Genomic DNA, 17,892 nt, shown 5'->3' with positions numbered 1-17,892 from the left:
TGGCACTCAGCTTTCTTTGCAGTCCAACTCTCACATCCATACATGACTACTGGAAAAACCATAGCCTTGGCTAGATGGACCTTTTTTGGCAAAGTAATGTCTCTGCTTTTGAATATGCTATCTAGGTTGGTCATAACTTTCCTTCCAAGGAGTAAGCGTCTTTTAATTTCATGGCTGCAGTCACCATCTGCAGTGATTTTGGAGCCCCAAAATATAAAGTCTGACACTGTTTCCACTGTTTGCCCATCTATTTCCCATGAAGTGATGGGACCAGATGCCATGATTAGAACTGAACAGTAAACACCCATATTTTTGATTCTACAATTAATGTTTTACTGTATTTCGTTTGTCATGTTTTATCCATTTATGACCCTCTGTCCATCTTATTTTTGGTTGCATTTTAAGTTTCAAGACTTCCCTGTCAATACCGTGGTTAAAACTCCATGCTTTCAATGCAAGTGATGTGGGTTCAATCCCTTGTCAGAAAACTAAGGTCCTACGTGCTGTGTGATGTGAATGAAAATTGTTTTAAAAGTTAAAAATCAAGTATTAAAAAATAATAAAGTTTCAGATTTTGCTCCTAAATATCTAATAAACAAGAAAACATTACTATAGCTAAATATTTATTTACATTATTTAAAGTAAAATTCACATACAATATAATCTATAAATCTTAACTTTATGAATTTTGGTAAATTTTGACAAATGCATGTATCTAATAACTCAAACCTATATCTGGATTAGAACATTACAGTTATTCTAGCCCCTTCATTGGATCACTGCCTTGTGGTGAAGGGGCTTGAGTAACTCAATGAAGCTATGAGCCATGCTGTGCAGGGCCTGCCAAGACGGACGGGTCATAGGAGAGAGTTCTGACGATATGTGATCCATTGGCAGAGGGAATGGCAAACCACACCAGTAAAAAGCAAAGACATCACCTTGCTGACAAAGGTCTGTATAGTCAAGGATGTGGTCTCTCCAGTAGTCATGTGTGGATGTGAGAGCTGGACCATAAAGAAGGTAGAGCACCAAAGAATTGATGCTTTTGAACTGTGGTGTTGGAGAAGACTTTAGAGAGTCCCTTAGACAGCAAAGAGATCAAACCAGTCCATCCTAAAGGAAATTAACTCTGAATACTCATTGGAAGGACTAATGCTGAAGCTGAAGCTCCAACACTTTGGCCACCTGATGCGAAGAGCCAACTCATTGGACAAGGCCCTGATGCTGGGAAAGATTGAAAGTGAAAGTGAAGTCACTCAGTCGTGTCCAACTCTTTGCAACCCCATGGACTGTAGCCTATTAGGGTCCTCCGTCCATGGGATTTTCCAGGCAAGAGTGCTGGAGTGGATTGCCATTTCCTTCTCCAGGGGATCTTCCCGACCCAGGAATCGAACCCGGGTCTCCCGCATTGCAGGCAGACGCTTTACCGTCTGAGCCACCAGGGAAAGATTGAGGGCAGAAGGAAAAGAGGGCAACAGAGGATCAGATGATTGGATGGCATCACTGATTCAATGTGCATGTACTTGGGCAAACTCTGGGAGATGGTGAAGGACAGGGAAGTCTGGCATGCCGCCATCCTTGGGGTTGCAAAGAATTGAACATGACTTGGCAGGTGAACAACAGCAACATGATTGTAGACTGTTTCTTCATGTCCTTTCTCTGTCAGTCCCCATCTGCATCTCCCTGAGGAACCATGACTCTCTTCTACTACAGATTAATTTTGCATGCTCTGCTGCTGCTGCCTCTAAGTCACTTCAGTCGTGTCTGACTCTGCGACCCCATAGAGGGCAGCCCACCAGGCTCCCCCGTCCCTGGGATTCTCCAGGCAAGAACACTGGAGTGGGTTGCCATTTCCTTCTCTAATGCATGAAAGTGAAAAGTGAAAGTAAAGTCACTCAGTCGTGTCTGACTCTTAGCAACCCCATGGACTGCAGCCTACCAGGCTCCTCCATCCATGGGATTTTCCAGGCAACAGTACTGGAGTATGGTGCCATTGCCTTCTCCTATATATCCTTGTGTAAGTCTTCTTTATCTATTGGCTTTTAAATCTGTATCTCTCTGCATTAGTTACTTAATATTTGATCTGTGGATTACAGTGTGTATCTTTAACTCTTTGTAGTTTATTTAAGGCTAATATTAATAACTGAGCAATTTATGGGTTCATTTACCCCTTTCATCATCCTGTATGATACAGTTGTTCTGTGTATTGTGTACACATAATTGTTAAAATATGATTTCAGTAATCATTTGTATTTAAAGAAACTAAGAGAAATTTGTCTTTTATTTGCCCACATAGTTATCATTTTCAGTTCTGAAGTTCCAAATTTTCTTCTTCCTGTAGTCCATAGAACTGCCTTTAGCATTTCTTGTAGTGCTGCAGAAACAGATTTTCTAGCTTTCATTTATCTAGAAAAACATTTTCTAGTTCTTTTGTCATTCTTGAAAGATAGTGTCAATGGATATTAATTGTGGGTTAACAGTTTTTTGTTTGTTTTTTTTTTAAAGGATATCATTTAGTCTTCTCAGTCAGATAAATTGTGTGACTTTTTTTCTGGCAGGTTTTAAGAATTTCTTGTCATATTTGATTTTCATCAAGTTGACTGATGCTTGACAGGGTTATCTATGTATTTCTCCTATTTAAGGTTCACTAAACTTTTTTCTTTCTTTTTTTACTTTACAATATTGTATTGGTTTTGCCATTCATAAACATGAATCCACCACGGGTGTACACGTGCTCCCCATCCTGAACCCCCCTCCCACCTCCCTCCCCGTACCATCCCTCTGGGTCATCCCAGTGCCCCAGCCCCGAGCATCTTGTATCCTGCAAAATTTATGTCTTTCCAAAATTTGGGAAATTTTTGGTTATTATTTCTTCAAATGTACTGCTGCCTCATCCCTGTTTTCTCTTTTTGATTAATTAAGATACTAATTAACTGGGAGTGTAGTTAAGTTTTATAGCTTTTGCTGTTATCCCACCAGTGACTAAGGATATTCCCTCTGACATCCTGTTTTATTTTCTTACTCCCACCAAAACATTTCTCTCAAACTAGATTCAATCCAGCTTTTAGTGAATTATTCTATATAGTTCATCAATATTTTATAGATCTTTGGAAGACATAGAGGTTGTATGAGAAGGAGGGTGGTAATTCAAGTACATAAAAATAGTTTTGAATTCACATGTTGTGATTTACTTGTTTCATTATTATAATAAATTTGATTTTTTATTATTATTATTTTACTTTACAATATTGTATTGGTTTTGCCACACATCAGCATGAATCTGCCATGGGTGTACACGTGTTCCCAGTCCCGAACTGCCCCTCCACCTCCCACCCCACACCATCCCTCTGGGTCATCCCAGTGCACCAGCCCCAAGCATCCTGCACCCTGCATCGAACCTAGACTGGCAATTCGTTTCTTATATGATATTATACATGTTTCAATGCCATTCTCCCAAATCATCCCACCCTCCCTCTCCCACAGAGTCCAAAAGACTGTTCTATACATCTGTGTCTCTTTTGCTGTCTTGCATACAGGGTTATCGTTATAAATTTGATTTTTTAAAGATTAGGCCATCTATTTTTTTTTTTTACAATTTCCACATATGATCAGGTATAATAGTTCTTTTATACTAAAAAATTGTTTGAAAAGATATTAGTTAAAATATATCTTGTTACAGAATCTTCTTGGAATTGCTCTCGAATGGTGCCATTATTTTCATATAAATACACAGATCCACTTGTATTTACCGATATAATTTTATTCCAGATATTCTGTGATAATACATGATTTCATTGAAACAGCCCTGAATGGGAGGAAAGTTTTAGGTGGAGAAGGCAGTGGCAACCCACTCCAGTACTCTTGCCTGGAAAATCCCATGGACAGAGGAGCCTGGTGGGATGTCATCTGTGGGGTTGCATGGAGCCAGACACGACTGAAGCGACTTAGCAGCAGCAGCAGCAGCAGCAGCAGCAGTGTTTTATAAATCAGAAAACAAACTACTCTCATTTTCTGATCATTAAGTATCTGGAAGTATATTTTTCTTTTAATATGAAGAAAGCAAATACGTTATCCTGTGTCTTTGTAAAGTCATTGCACCTATAAGAATAGGTAACCTAAAGGTATATGATTAAATATGGATCCAAAGCAGTTCTGATAACTTTTTAGGGTGAGACTCAGACTCTTCTGCTCATAAATAGTAGTATATTGATTTTGATTTAGTCTTTTCATAAAAACAGATTCAACTTGTTAAACAAGAGATGAGACTCATATGATCTCTTTCATTAAAGAAATATTTCACAAATTATGTTGTTTTAGACTTATGAAATTAAGTATTGAAAAAGATTCATATTTTTAAAAACATTATTATATTCTCTTCAGTAAACAGTGCCTGACTTTCTGTGTAATGTGTATGTTTTCGAGTCTTACACATGCAACAGAATAGGTGTAAAGGAAGAATCACCTTATAGTTTAAGAAGTGAGAACTGATAACTTATAATATATTGACTATGATTTTCCATGAATGAATTGCATTCAGATACTTGGTATTTATACTACTACATATTCTTCTGTATTTGTTATTTCATACTGGCTTGTCTTCCCATCTATGGAAAAGTCATCAGGATCCAAAATTGTAGTTTCTTGAAGGAAAATACTAAATATGTGTAATATTAACAAAATATTTACCAGTGTTGCTGTTAAGTCCTCTTTTCTAACAGGTATGTAAAGAAAATCTTATACAAAAATGTAAACTTTTTTTTCCTTTTGGAAAATTAGTCCTCATTAATTATTATTGGGGCTTCCCTGGTGGCTCAGATGGTTAAGAATCTGCCTGCAAGTCAGGAGACCTGGGTTCTATCCCTGGGTCAGAAAGATCCCCTAGAGAAGGAATGGCAACCCACTCCAGTGTTCTTAGCTGGATAATTTCATGGACCAAGAAGCCTGGTGGGCTTCAGTCCATAGGACTGAAAGAGTTGGACACGACTGAGTGACTAACACACACACACACACAATTATTATTTACATAAGAAAAGGTAGAATTTAAAACACATAGGATACATTTTCAATAGAAAAAACCTATTTAAATCAAGACCATTTTTCATATGGTTTTGTTTCAAAATCCCTAAGTACCCAATGTAATAATTTTTGACAGAAGCAGTTCTTGTGTTAAGTTTTGGAGTTTAGAAGTATTGTTCACTAATCATGAGTAAATCTCATCAGGGAGTCCTCTAGGTAAGAAAAATGCCATTTCTATAAGATAGATGCATTTAATCTAGTGATAATCTATGATGTCAAGTGGTATAAAACATTTATTAAACTGTGTAATAAATAGGACTCAATTCTGCCATATCCCTGGAGCTCAAAAATTCTTGCCTGAAAAAATCCCATGGACAGAGGAGCTGGCAGGCTGTAGTTCATGGGTTCTCAAAAGAGTCAGACACAACTTAGCGACTGAACAACAACAAAATATATCATAATTTGCACATGTGCACTGTCATGCTTGACTCTTTGGGACCCTATGAACTGTAGCCCACCAAGCTCATCTGTCCATGGGATTTTCCAGGCAACAGTACTGGAGTGGGTTGCCATTTCCTATTCCAGAGGATCTTCCCGACCCAGAGGTTGAACCCACGTTTCCTGCATGTCCTGTATTTGGAGGTGGATTCTTTATCATGATGCCACCTGGGAAGTCCCTTATCATACTTTTTTAGCAGTAAGCTAAACATAAAAGAGTTGCTGTGTTATTTTGTAAATTAGCTCAATTCGTGCTTCTCAGTTTTGTTACGTGTTTTATATTAATGAAACGTAGGAAATGTAGAGATAGTTCTAGTGATGTTTTTAATGATGCATTCAAGAGTTGATGTTTTTGTAATTTATATATGTATGTTCAGTTCAGTTGCTCAGTCGTGTTGGACTCTGTGACCCCATGGACTGCAGCAGGCCATGCTTCGCTGTCCATCACCAGCTCCCGGAGCTTACTCAAACTCATTTCCATTGAGTTGGTGATGCCATTCAACCATCTCATCCTCTATTGTCCCCTTCTCCTCCCTCCTTCAATCTTTTCCAGCATCAGGGTCTTTTCTAATGAGTCAGTTCTTCGCATCAGGTGGCCAAAGTATTGGAATTTCAGCTTCAGCATCAGTCCTTCCAATGAACACTCAGGACTGATTTCCTTTAGGATTGACTGGTTGGATCTTGCAGACCAAGGGACTCTCAAGACTCTTCTCCAACACCACAGTTCAAAAGCATCAATTCTTCAGCTTTCAATTTTCTTTATGGTCCAACTTTCACATCCACACATGACTACTGGAAAAACCATAGCCTTGACTAGACAGACCTTTGTTGTCAAAGTACTGTCTCTGCTTTTTAATATGCTGACTAGGTTTGTCATAGCTTTTCTTCCAAGGAGCAAGTGTCTTTTAATTTCATGGCTGCAGTCACCATCTGCAGTGATTTTGGAGACCAAGAAAATAAAAGTCTGTTTCCATTGTTTCCCTGTCTATTTGCCATGAAGTGATGGGACTGGATGCCATGATCCTAGTTTTCTGAATGTTGAGTTTTAAGCCAGCTTTTTCACTCTCCTCTTTCACTTTCATCAGGAGGCTCTTTAGTTCTTTGCTTTCTGCTACACGGGTGGTGTTGCCATTATTGAAGGCTGCCATTATCTTACCAGGGCTTCCCTGGTGGCTTAGAGATTGAAGCGTCTGCCTGGAATGCCGGAGACCTGGTTCAATCCCCGGTCAGGAAGATCCCCTAGAGAAGGAAATGGCAACACATTCCATTACTCTTGCGTGAAGAATCCAGTGGAGGGAGGAGCCTGGTAGGCTACAGTCCAGTGGGTTCCCAAGAACTTCAGTCACTCACTCATTATCTTACCACAGTTTAGCCTCAGGTCAAACAACTGGGAGGGAACACAGCCCCACCCATTAACAGAGAATTGGATTAAAGCTTTACTGAGCAAGGCCCCGCCCATCAGAACAAGGCCCAGTTTCCCCCTCAGTCAGTCTCTCCCATCTGGAAGCTTCCATAAGCCTCTTATTCTTCTCCATTAGAGGGCAGACAGACTGAAAACCACAATCACAGAAAACTAACCAATCTAACCACATGGACCACAGCCTTGTCTAACTCAATGAAACTTTGAGCCATGCTGTATAGGGCCACCCAAGATGGACGGGTCATGGTGGAAAGTTCTGACCAAGTGTGGTCCACTGGAGAGGGGAATGGCGAACTACTTCAGTATTCTTGCCTTGAGAACCCCATAAACAGTATGAAAGTGCAAAAAGATAGGACACTGAAAGATGAACTCCTCAGGTCGGTAGATGCCCAATGGAGAAATATCTCCAGAAAGAATGAAGAGATGGAGCCAAAGCAAAAACAACACCCAGGTGTGGATGTGACTGGTGATGGAAGTAAAGTCCAATGCTGTAAAGAACAATGTTGTGTAGGAACCTGGAATGTTAGGTCCATGAATCAAGGTAAATTGGAAGTGGTCAAACAGGAGATGGCAAAAGTGAACATTGACATTTAGGAATCAGTGAACTAAAGTGGACTGGAATGGGTGACTTTAACTCAGACGACCATTTTATCTACTACTGTGGGCAAGAATCCCTTAGAAGAAATGGAGTAGCCCTCATAGTCAACAAAAGAGTCCGAAATGCGGTACTTGGATGCAGTCTCAAAAATGACAGAAAAATCTCTGTTTCCAAGGCAAACCATTCAATAGCACAGTAATCCAACTCTATGCCCCGACCAATAATGCTAAAGAAGCTGAGGTTGAATGGTTCTATGAAGACCTATAAGAGCTTCTAGAACTAACATCCAAAAACGATCTCCTTTTCATTATAGGGGACTGGAACACAAAAGTAGGAAGTCAAGAAACACCTGGAGTAACAGGCAGATTTGGTCTTGGAATACAGAATGAAGCAGGGCAAAGGCTAATAGAGTTCTGCCAAGAGAACACACTGGTCATAGCAAACACCCTCTTCCAACAACACAAGAGAAGACTCTACACGTGGACATCACCATATGGTCAGTATGTATGGCTGGTTAAAGCAAAATTATTCATCCAAGCAGGGACCATTTTTATATAAATTGTCAAGGAAAGTGCCACTTGATAGGACATGAGAGGAAAATAAATTGACAAGACTTACTTTATAGCCTGTGCTCTATATACTCTGTCCCATCCAACTTCTTAACATCCCTCTGAAAGTAGGAAGTATCTCAGTTTTGCGGGTGAATAAACTGGCTTCAATGGACGCGAGTCTGAGTGAACTCCAGGAGTTGGTGATGGACAGAGAGGCCTGGCATGCTGCAGTTCACGAGGTCGCAGAGTCAGACACAACTGAGCAACTGACCTGAACTGAATTGAAATTGGCTTCAGGAATTAAAATAACTTGCTAAGGTCACACAGCTTGTAGCGTCAGAATTGGGACTGATACCAATAAACTCCAAAATCCACATTCTTTATTACTATCATTTTGAAAATTAATATGATCAGAAATGTAAACTGTATAGCAAAGTTAGCTGTTGAAAACTAACAACAGCTAAAGTTAGCTGGGAAACGTTAGCTGTTGACAGTATAGGGATTTACTTGAAAATGATTAGATCCCTTATCTAACCAATAAATGGTAAAAAATATAACGGGCAGAAACTCAGTGTGTGAGAGTTTGTAGCTTTCTGCTCTTCCTCTGGGATAGTTCTGCCTTTGCTAATTGAGTTTCCTGCATTTTCCCTCCCTCCAAGGAAGGCTCAGTTTTGTCAGGCTAGATCTTTGGGGATTTGTAATATAGAATTGAGAGACAGAGATGAGATAGAAGAAATATGAAAGTTGCCACTGCAGTATAGTCTCATTGTATTAATACATGTTTTCTGCTTTGTATCTTGTCACGGTTGCATTAAAAAAAAAACTTCAAGACTTCCTGGTGATCCAGTGGTTAAGACTCCGTGCTTCCACTGTAGGGGCATGGGTTCAAACCCTGGTCTGGAAACTAAGATCCTGCATGCCACATGGCCAAAAAATTTTAAATAAATAAATAAATAGAATAATATATAAAAGCTTTTCAGTGGAGTTCTTCAAATCTCACAGAGAATGGTGCTGCTGCTAAGTCACTTCGGTCGTGTCCGACTCTGTGCGACCCCATAGATGGTAGCCCACCAGTCTCCCCCATCCCTGGGATTCTCCAGGTAAGAACACTGGAGTGGGTTGCCATTTCCTTCTCCAATGCATGAAAGTGAAAAGTGAAAGTAAAGTGGCTCAGTTGTGTCAGACCCAGGCTCCTCCGTCCATGTGATTTTCCAGGTAAGAGTACTGGAATGGGGTGCCATTGCCTTCTCCAACAGAGAATGCTGGTAGCTCCTAATTGTGTAGCAGTGTTAGAAGATGTTGATAATTCTTGAATTTGGATATTTGAGTTTACTTTGTTATTCTCTTTATTTTGTATATGTTTTGATATTTGCTATAATAAAGAAAATGTCTTAGTGATTGTACTTGATTGTTAATGATCCTCCTATAATCCTGGAGTGTCAGAACTATATCTTATATATTATTGTGGTATATTTCTGATTGTCTTACATGTAGTAGCACTCAATAAATAAACATCTGAATTGAACTGAATATACTATTTTGTTGTTCAGTTTTAAATAAGGACTATTTAAGTAGTTAATATATAAAGTATATATTATATATATACTGTAGCCCACCAGGCTTCTCCATCCATGGAATTTTCCAGGCATGAGTACTGGAGTGGGTTGCCATTTCCTTCTCCAGAGGATCTTCCTGACCCAGGGATTGAACCCGGGTCTCCTGCATTGCAGGCAGACGCTCTACCATCTGAGCCACCAGGGAATCCTTTAATATGTAAAGTAAAAATAGGCTTTTTGGCTAATACTGTAAAGGTGAGAAAATGTTTTGAAATTAGATAGTGGTGGTGTTTGTTAGAACCCTGAATATACTAAAACAGTGACTCTTGTATACTTTAAATGAATATGTTTTAAAGTATATGAATTATATCCTAATTTTAAAAAAGAATGTAAAAATATTCAAAGACAAGATAAACTGGGAGAAGATAGTTGTACCACATAAAACTGATAAAGAAAGAATTTCCACAAATCAATAAGGAAAGACAAGTTCTATAGACGAATAGACAAATTTCAGGAACAGGCACATCACAAAGAGGAAAGAATTGCCAAGAAAAAAAGATGCCGACCTCGTTAGAGATGAAAGAAATGCACATAGTAAATGCACATGAAACAAAATTGTTATGCTTACCAGATTTGCAGAAATGAGAGTGGAGTCACTCCAGTTATTGACAAAGATGTACAGAGCAAGAACCTTTGTACATTGCTGGTGGGAATGTTAACTAGTACAGTCACTTTTGAAAAAAGATTTTGGTATTATCTGGTGGGCTGCAGTCCATGGGGTCCCTAAGAGTCGGACACAACTGAGCTACTTCACTTTCACTGTTCACTTTCCTGCATTGGAGAAGGAAATGGCAACCCACTCCAGTGTTCTTGCCTTGAGAATCCCAGGGATCGGGGAGCCTGGTGGGCTGCTGTCTATGGAGTTGCACAGAGTCGGACACAACTGAAGCGACTTAGCAGCAGGTAGAAATGAACACATATGTGTGCTTTGATCTAGCAGCTCTACTCCTGCTAGTATTTGTGTGTGTGTGTTGTATACACCTGTGTATGTGTTTTCTGTCCTGTTCCCAATAATCTGTAATACCACCTGTACTGGGTTTGCACATTTTCATGGCCCTGTTTCTGGGCTCTCTATTACTTTAAATGTGTTTATTTATGCACTCATTTTGTTCTGACTTAATGATTGTGTTGTGTAGCTGCTCAGTTGTGTCCGACTCTTTGTGACACCATGGACTGTAGCCCACCAGGTTTCTCTGTTCTTGTGATTTCCAGGCAAGAGTACTGGAGTGGGTTGCCATTTCCTACTCCAGGGCATCTTCCTGACCCAGGGAATGAACCAGAGTCTCCTGCAAGTCTCCTGCATTGCCTGCAGATTCTTTACCACTGAGTCACCGAGGAAGCCCTAATTACTGCAGCTTTATCTATTTCTTTTTGACTGCGCTGGGTCTTCATTGCTGAGTGCAGGCTCTCTTTCTGTGGGCTACTCCCTTGTCATGGTATTCAGGCTCCTCACTGAGGTGGCTTCTCTTGGGGTGGCGCACTGGCCCTAGAGTGCATGGGCCTCGTTAGTTGTGGCCTGTGGCCTCAGTAGTTGGGGCACAAGGGTTTAGTTGCTCCTCAGCGTATGGAATCTTCCTGGAACAGGGGCCAAACCTGCCTCCCCTGCATTGGCAGGTGGATTCTTAACCACTGGACCATCAGGGAAGTTTTAAAATAAGCCTTAATATCTAGTAGGGTCACCTTCTTCAGAAATGTTCTTTAGGAGTATTTTGGCTATTCATGGTCCTTTGCTTTTCCATATAACCTTAAGGATCACCTTGCAAGTCTTATGAGAAGTCCTGCTCAATTGTTATTGAACTTACATTTAATTACTTTGAATTTGTGGGTCATTTTGAAAATAATTTTCATGAGGATAATATATTTCTACATTTATTTAGGTCTTCTTTAGTGCCTTTCAATTAAATTTTATAATTTTCTTTATAAAGATCTTATACTCTTTTGTTAGATTAATTCCTAGAGGGGTGTGTGTGTTGGAGAGAGAGAGAGAGAGAATAATGTCAAGTTAAAAAACAACTTTGGGACTTTCCCTGGTGGTCCAGTGGTTAACAATCTCTCTGCAAATGCAGGGGACACAGGTTCAATCCCTGGTCTGGGAAGATCCTACATGCTACAGAGCAGCTGAGCCCTCACACCACAACTAATAAACCTGCACTCTAGAGCACATGACCTGCAACTGAGCCCATGTGCCCTAAAGCCCGTGTTTGGCAACAAGAGAAGCCACCGGAATGAGAAGCCTGTGCACTGCAACAAAGAGTATTGCCCTCTTGCAACAATTAGACAAAGCCCACACGTAGCAACTAAGACCCAGTGCAGCCAAAAACTAATTAATTTTTTAAAAAGCAACTTTATACAGGTACAATTTACACCATAAAATTCACCCATTTTAAGTGTACAGTACAGTTCACTGTGGAAATTTTCAGAGTTGTGCAGCCATCATCACAATCTAATTTTAGAACATTTTCATCATCCCCAAAAGAAACCTTGTGCCCATTGGCATTCTTTCTAACCACCCCTGGCTCTAGGAAACTACTAATCTGGTAAACACACACACCAAAAAATCATTTTATTATGGACGTTTAAAAATAAATATGCAAAGTCAAAAGAATAGAACAGTGACTCCAAAACAGCAAATTGATGAATTTTATTTTCTGATTCCTCCAGATTCTATCTAACGTCTCCCTGGATTGTTTTAAAACCTATTTCAGTCATAATTTCGTTTCTTTCATAAGTTTGTAAATATGTGTGTCTCTTCAAGGTATAAGGACTCTTTTTAAAAACTTAACTATGATATCACTATCATACCTAAAGAGATTAACAATAATTCTTTAGTATCATCTCATATTCAGTCATCCTTTCATGGATCATAGTTTATCGTGCGTGGCAAAGGGACTTGTATAACTCAATGAAGCTGTGAGTCATGCTGTGCAGGGCCACCCAAGATGAATGGGTCATAGTGAAGAGTTCTCACAAAAATGGCACTGGAAGCAACAATTAGAACTGGACACAGAACAATTGACTGATTCAAAATTGGGAAAGGAGTATGATAAGGCTATATATTGTCACCCTGCTTATTTAACTTATATGCAGAATACATCATGTGAAATGCCGGGCTGAATGAATCACAAACTGGAGTCAAGATTGCCAGGAGAAATATCAACAACCTCAGATATGCAGATGACACCACCCTCATGGCAGAAAGTGAAGAAGAACTAAAGAGCCTCTTGATGAAAGAGGAGAGTGAAAAAGTTGACTTAAAGCTCAACATTCAGAAAACAAAGATCATGGCATCTGGTTCCATTGCTTCATGGCAAATAGATGGGGAAAGAGTGGAAAAAGGAAAGTGGAAAAGCTGGCTTAAAACTCACATTCAAAAAATTAAGATCATGGCATCCAGTCCTGTCACTTCATGGCAAATAGAAAGAGGAAAAGTAGAAGCAGTGACAGACTTTCTTTTCTTGGGCTCCTTTGGAGCCAGTGGTGATGGCAGCCATGAAATTAAAGGATGCTTGCTCCTTGGAAGAAAAATTATGACCAACCTAGACAGCATATTGAAAAAGCAGAGGCATCAATTTGCTGACAAAGGTCTGTATGGTCAAAGCTGTGGTTTTTCCAGTAGTCATATTTGCATGTGAGAGTTGGATCATAAAGAAGGCTGAGCGCTGAAGAACTCATACTTTTGAACTCCAGTGCTGGAGAAGACTCTTGAGAGTCCCTTGGACAGCAAGGAGATCAAACCAGTCAATCCAAAAGTGAATCTATCCTGAGTATTTATTGGAAGGACTGATGCTGAAGCTAAAGCTCCAGTACTTTGGCCCCTAATGCAAAGAGCTGACTCATTGGAAAAGTCCCTGATGCTGGGAAAGATTGAAGGCAAAAAGAGAAGGGGGTGGCATAGGATGAGATGGTTAGTAGGATCACCAACTCAGTGGTCTGGAATTTGAATGAACTCTGGGAGATAGTGAAGGACAGAGAAACCTGGTGTGCTGCAGTCCGTAGAGTCACAAAGAGTCAGATACGACTTAGCAACTGAGCAGCAACAACAGCTACAATATTCAGTCAGTTTTCAAAGCACTATACAAGAGCAGTCTATATGTTGCATTCGTTTGCTATGTCTCTTAAAACTAACTTAATCTGTGATGATTTCCTGTCCATCTATTTTTTTCTTGCCACCTATTGGTTAGAGAAATTAATTATTTGTTGGTAATCCGTAAAAAAATTTTTTATAAAATGGTAGGTGGTTCTGGAGCAGCACATCCTGTCCAGTAGACGTATAATATGAACCACAATGCAAGCCACATAATTAAAATTTTCTAGTACCTGCATTAAAAAAGAAAAGGATGAAATTAATTTTGACTCATTTTAGTCAACCGAGGGTATAAAGATATTATCATTTTAACATATTCAATATAAATAATTATATTTTACATTCTTAGTTTTCAAAATCTGGTATGTAATACACACGTACAGCATATCTCAGCTCAGAGTGGGAAATTTCAGGTGCTCAGTAGCTACCAGATTGGACAGTGCAGATCTAGAAGCTTGATCAGGCTTAGGCTTGAATCTTTGTCAAGAACAATTCATAGGTGATACTATATATTTTATTAATATATTGCATTACAGTAGGAGGCAGATGTCTGTTTTTGTATGTGTGTGTGTGTGAAGTTTGTTCCAGAGTTTTGTTTGTTGTCAGCCTTTCAACTCATGGTTTTAGCTGCTATTGATGATAATTGCCTACATTCATATCATTAATTATTGAAAATGGTGACTGTCTAATTCTGGCATTACTTTTGCATCTAATAGCAGAATGGTTCTATAAAGAAGAATTTTTCCTATTGGTTGGTTGCCTTCCTATTATTTTTTAATCACAGTTATGCTTTGTTACTAATTTTTAAACTTAATTAAATAGTGATAAGAAAATGTGATCTGTATGTGATGCTCTTTTTAAAATCTGTTGAATCTTGCTTTATGGCCTATTGTATAGGCAGTTCTCAAAAATATTTCATCCGTGCTTGAACAGAATGTTTGTCCGCCAGTTGTTGGATACCTTGCTAAATATGATTATAAAATAAAACTTATTAATTATATCATTCACATTCTTGATGTCTGTACTGATTTTTTGTTTGATCTGTCAATTACTGAAAGATGAGTTATAATTTCTTCTATTATAATAGTGTATTTATTTATGTAATTCTATTGGTATTTGCTTTATATATTCTGGAGTTTGGCTATTAGTTATACACAACTTTGGAATTGTTATGTCTTCCTAGTGAATCGAACCTTTAATCATGTAATGACCCTCTTTACCTTAGTAATACTTTTTGCATAAAAGTTTATCTTGTTTGATAGTAGTATTGGTTAGTATTCTCAGGTGCAAGTTTACTCATCCTTTTACTTTCAGTCTCTTTTCTTATATTTTATATGTCTTTTGGGAACAATATAGTTGGATTTTAATACTGAAAAATCTAGACTGATAGTCTTTTAAATTGTAAACGTGAGTCCATTTATACTTTCTTTTATTACTGATATAGCAGGTTTATTTCTACCATCTTTTGTGTTTTTTATTTTCATACTTTTCCTGCATCTTGTTGTTTTTGTGGTTCTTTTCCTCTCTTCATCTTGCTTGTTTTCTTTTTCTTGTCCTTCTTTGGGATATATACACAATATACTTCTTTTACTGGTTATTCCAAAAATTTTAAGATGCATATTTAACCTAAACCCCAAAGTTAAAAAAAATTTTTTTAATTGAAGTATAGTTGCTTTATAATGTTGTGATAGCAACATTACTGTGTAGCAAAATGAATCAGTCATACATTACATATATCACCTCTCTTTTGGACTTCTTCCCATTCAGGTCACCACAGTGCATTAAGTAGCTTTTGTATAGTAAAGGAACCCATAAACAAGATGAAAAGACAACCCTCAGAATGGGAGAAAATATTTGTAAACAAAGGAACTGAGAAAGGATTAATCTCCAAAACATACAAGCAGCTCTTGCAGCTCAATATTAAAAAAACAACTCAATCAAAAAACAGGTGAAAGGGACTTGGTCCCAAGTCCAGTGGTTGGGAATCTGCGTGCCAGTGCAGGGGACATGGCGGTTCAGTCCCTGATCTGGGAAGATCCCACATGCTGCAGAGCAACTAAGCCCATGTGCCACAGCTACTGAGCCAGCGTGCTGCAGCTACAAAAGCCCGTCTGCTCTAGAGCCAGCTCTGCAGCAAGGGAAGCCACCATAATGAGAAGCTGGCACACTGCAACTAGAGTAAGCCCCTGCTCACCCCAAGTAGAGAAAGCTCAAGCAGCGACGAAGACCCACCCCAGCCAAAAATCAATAAGAAAAAAATTTTAATGGTGGAAGATCTAAATAGACATTTAAGTAGACATATAAATGGCCAACAAATACATGAAAAGATGCTCAACATACTAATTATTAGAGAAATGCAAATCAAAACTGCAGTGAGGTATCACCTCACACTGGTCAGAATGGCCATCATCAAAAATTTACAAACTATAAATGCTGGAGAGGTGTGGAGAAAAGGGAGCCCTCAGTGCACTGCTGATACAGCCACTATCACAGTATGGCAGTTCCTTGGAAAACCAGAAACAGAACTACAGTATGACCCAGCAGTCCCACTATTGGGCATATACTCAGAGAAAACCATAATTCAAAGAGATATATGCACCCTAAACCCAATATTAAGTTACGTTTACCCAGTTTCTTTATATGACAAGGACTTCTGAGTGTTTAAACGCTGATGAGTCTTCCTCAAGGGTGATTATTTGTTGATATTTTACATCTATTTTTAAAAAATTCTACAAGGTAGACTAGACATCCTTATTTTGTAAATAAATGTTTGTTTAGATTTATTCGTGTTTCTCTTTTTGTTAGAATTCCAGCATCTCAAGACAGACCTTTCTTCCAAATTACCTTCTTACTAAGGTACCTAATTTAGAAATACATTTAAAGTTCTCTTAGTATTTAATGCCATCAGTTTTTGTTTGTTTGAAATGTCATTATTTGCTCTCACACTTTAAAGATTATTTTATGTATTTCAATTCCAGCTTGGTGGTTATTCTTTTAGCTCTTTTTTAGTTAATTATTCCTCTGTCTGCTGAGTTTTATTGCTGTTATTGAGAAATTGGTTGTCTATCTGTTTATCAGGTATCTGTTTTCTCTTTCTTGTGACTTCTAAAATATTTTCTTTGTCTTTGGTTTTCCAGTTTCCCCCATGCTCTATATAGGGTGGTTTTCTTTTTTTCTTTTTTTTATTATCTTGCTTGTGATTTGTTGGGCTCCCTGAATATGACAATCTGTAGTTCAACAAGCTTGAAAAATTCTTAGCCATTCTTGTTTCAAATATTGCCTCATGTCTCTCTGTTCTTCTGGAACTCTAATTAGGTATATTAAACATTCTTCCTCTGTCCTCTTTGTCTCTTAATTTCATTTCTTTTATGTCTCAATTTTGCATTTGAGTTAATTCTTTAGATCTCTTTTGAGTTCAAACTGAATTTTCACTTTAGGTTCATCTATCCTACTGTTTAATTTGTCTACAAAGGTTTTAATTTTAATTATGTACCCAGTTTCTAGAAATTCTATTAGGTTCCTTTTCAAATCTTCTTGCCCATTGAATAGAATTTGTTTCTTATTCATATTTTATATCTTTTCTTGTTTCTTTAACTGTTATTCTACAGCTGTTCATTTTTTCTATCTTTGTGGAGATGAGTCTCATGTTTATTATTTTTGCTGACCCTTAATCACAGTGGCTTGTTTCCTATGTTCTGTGTTTTGATTGTGAGTCTGTGTTCATTTATCTCAAGATAGTTTTCATAGTTTAGCCAGAATTTTTAGGTAACTTATAATGGTTTTTTTTTTAGGGTATATTAGTGTTCTGTTTGCCTGAAATGGAAGATACAAGATATTTTTAATTAGGAGAAATAGAAATAATGTATCTATAGCACCGTAAAATGGGACTCTGCCTTTTAAATCAGAAATTTTAGAATTTATTCTTTGCACCGTCACTCCTTTTGTATTAACTGTTGTCTTAAACTGTAGGCATCTATCTATATATGTGAAGTCCTTTTTACTTGTCTCTGCAAGATATTACTAATTATTTTTTATAATTTATTTATTTTGTTTTTGGTTGCGCTGGGTCTTCACTGCTGCAGACTTTCTCTTGTTGGGAGTGGGGGCTA

The 17,892-nt window shown here is 38.3% G+C and overlaps 1 protein-coding gene and 1 non-coding gene across 2 annotated transcripts in view; one reads left to right on the top strand and one right to left on the bottom strand.

Moving 5' to 3' along the window:
- PPM1E (protein phosphatase, Mg2+/Mn2+ dependent 1E) overlaps positions 1-17,892 on the top strand; it is a 226,510-nt gene that overhangs the window by 35,656 nt on the left and 172,962 nt on the right. The window lies entirely within an intron of this gene.
- Positions 9,772-9,844, bottom strand: TRNAC-GCA. Its single transcript has one exon. It is a non-coding gene; the product is annotated as a tRNA-Cys (tRNA).

Source organism: Oryx dammah, unplaced genomic scaffold, assembly GCF_014754425.2.
Source record: "Oryx dammah isolate SB20612 unplaced genomic scaffold, SCBI_Odam_1.1 HiC_scaffold_8, whole genome shotgun sequence".
Taxonomy (NCBI): domain Eukaryota; kingdom Metazoa; phylum Chordata; class Mammalia; order Artiodactyla; family Bovidae; genus Oryx; species Oryx dammah.
The sequence above is the reverse complement of the archived record's forward strand: the minus strand, read 5'-3'. Positions and strand labels throughout refer to the sequence as shown.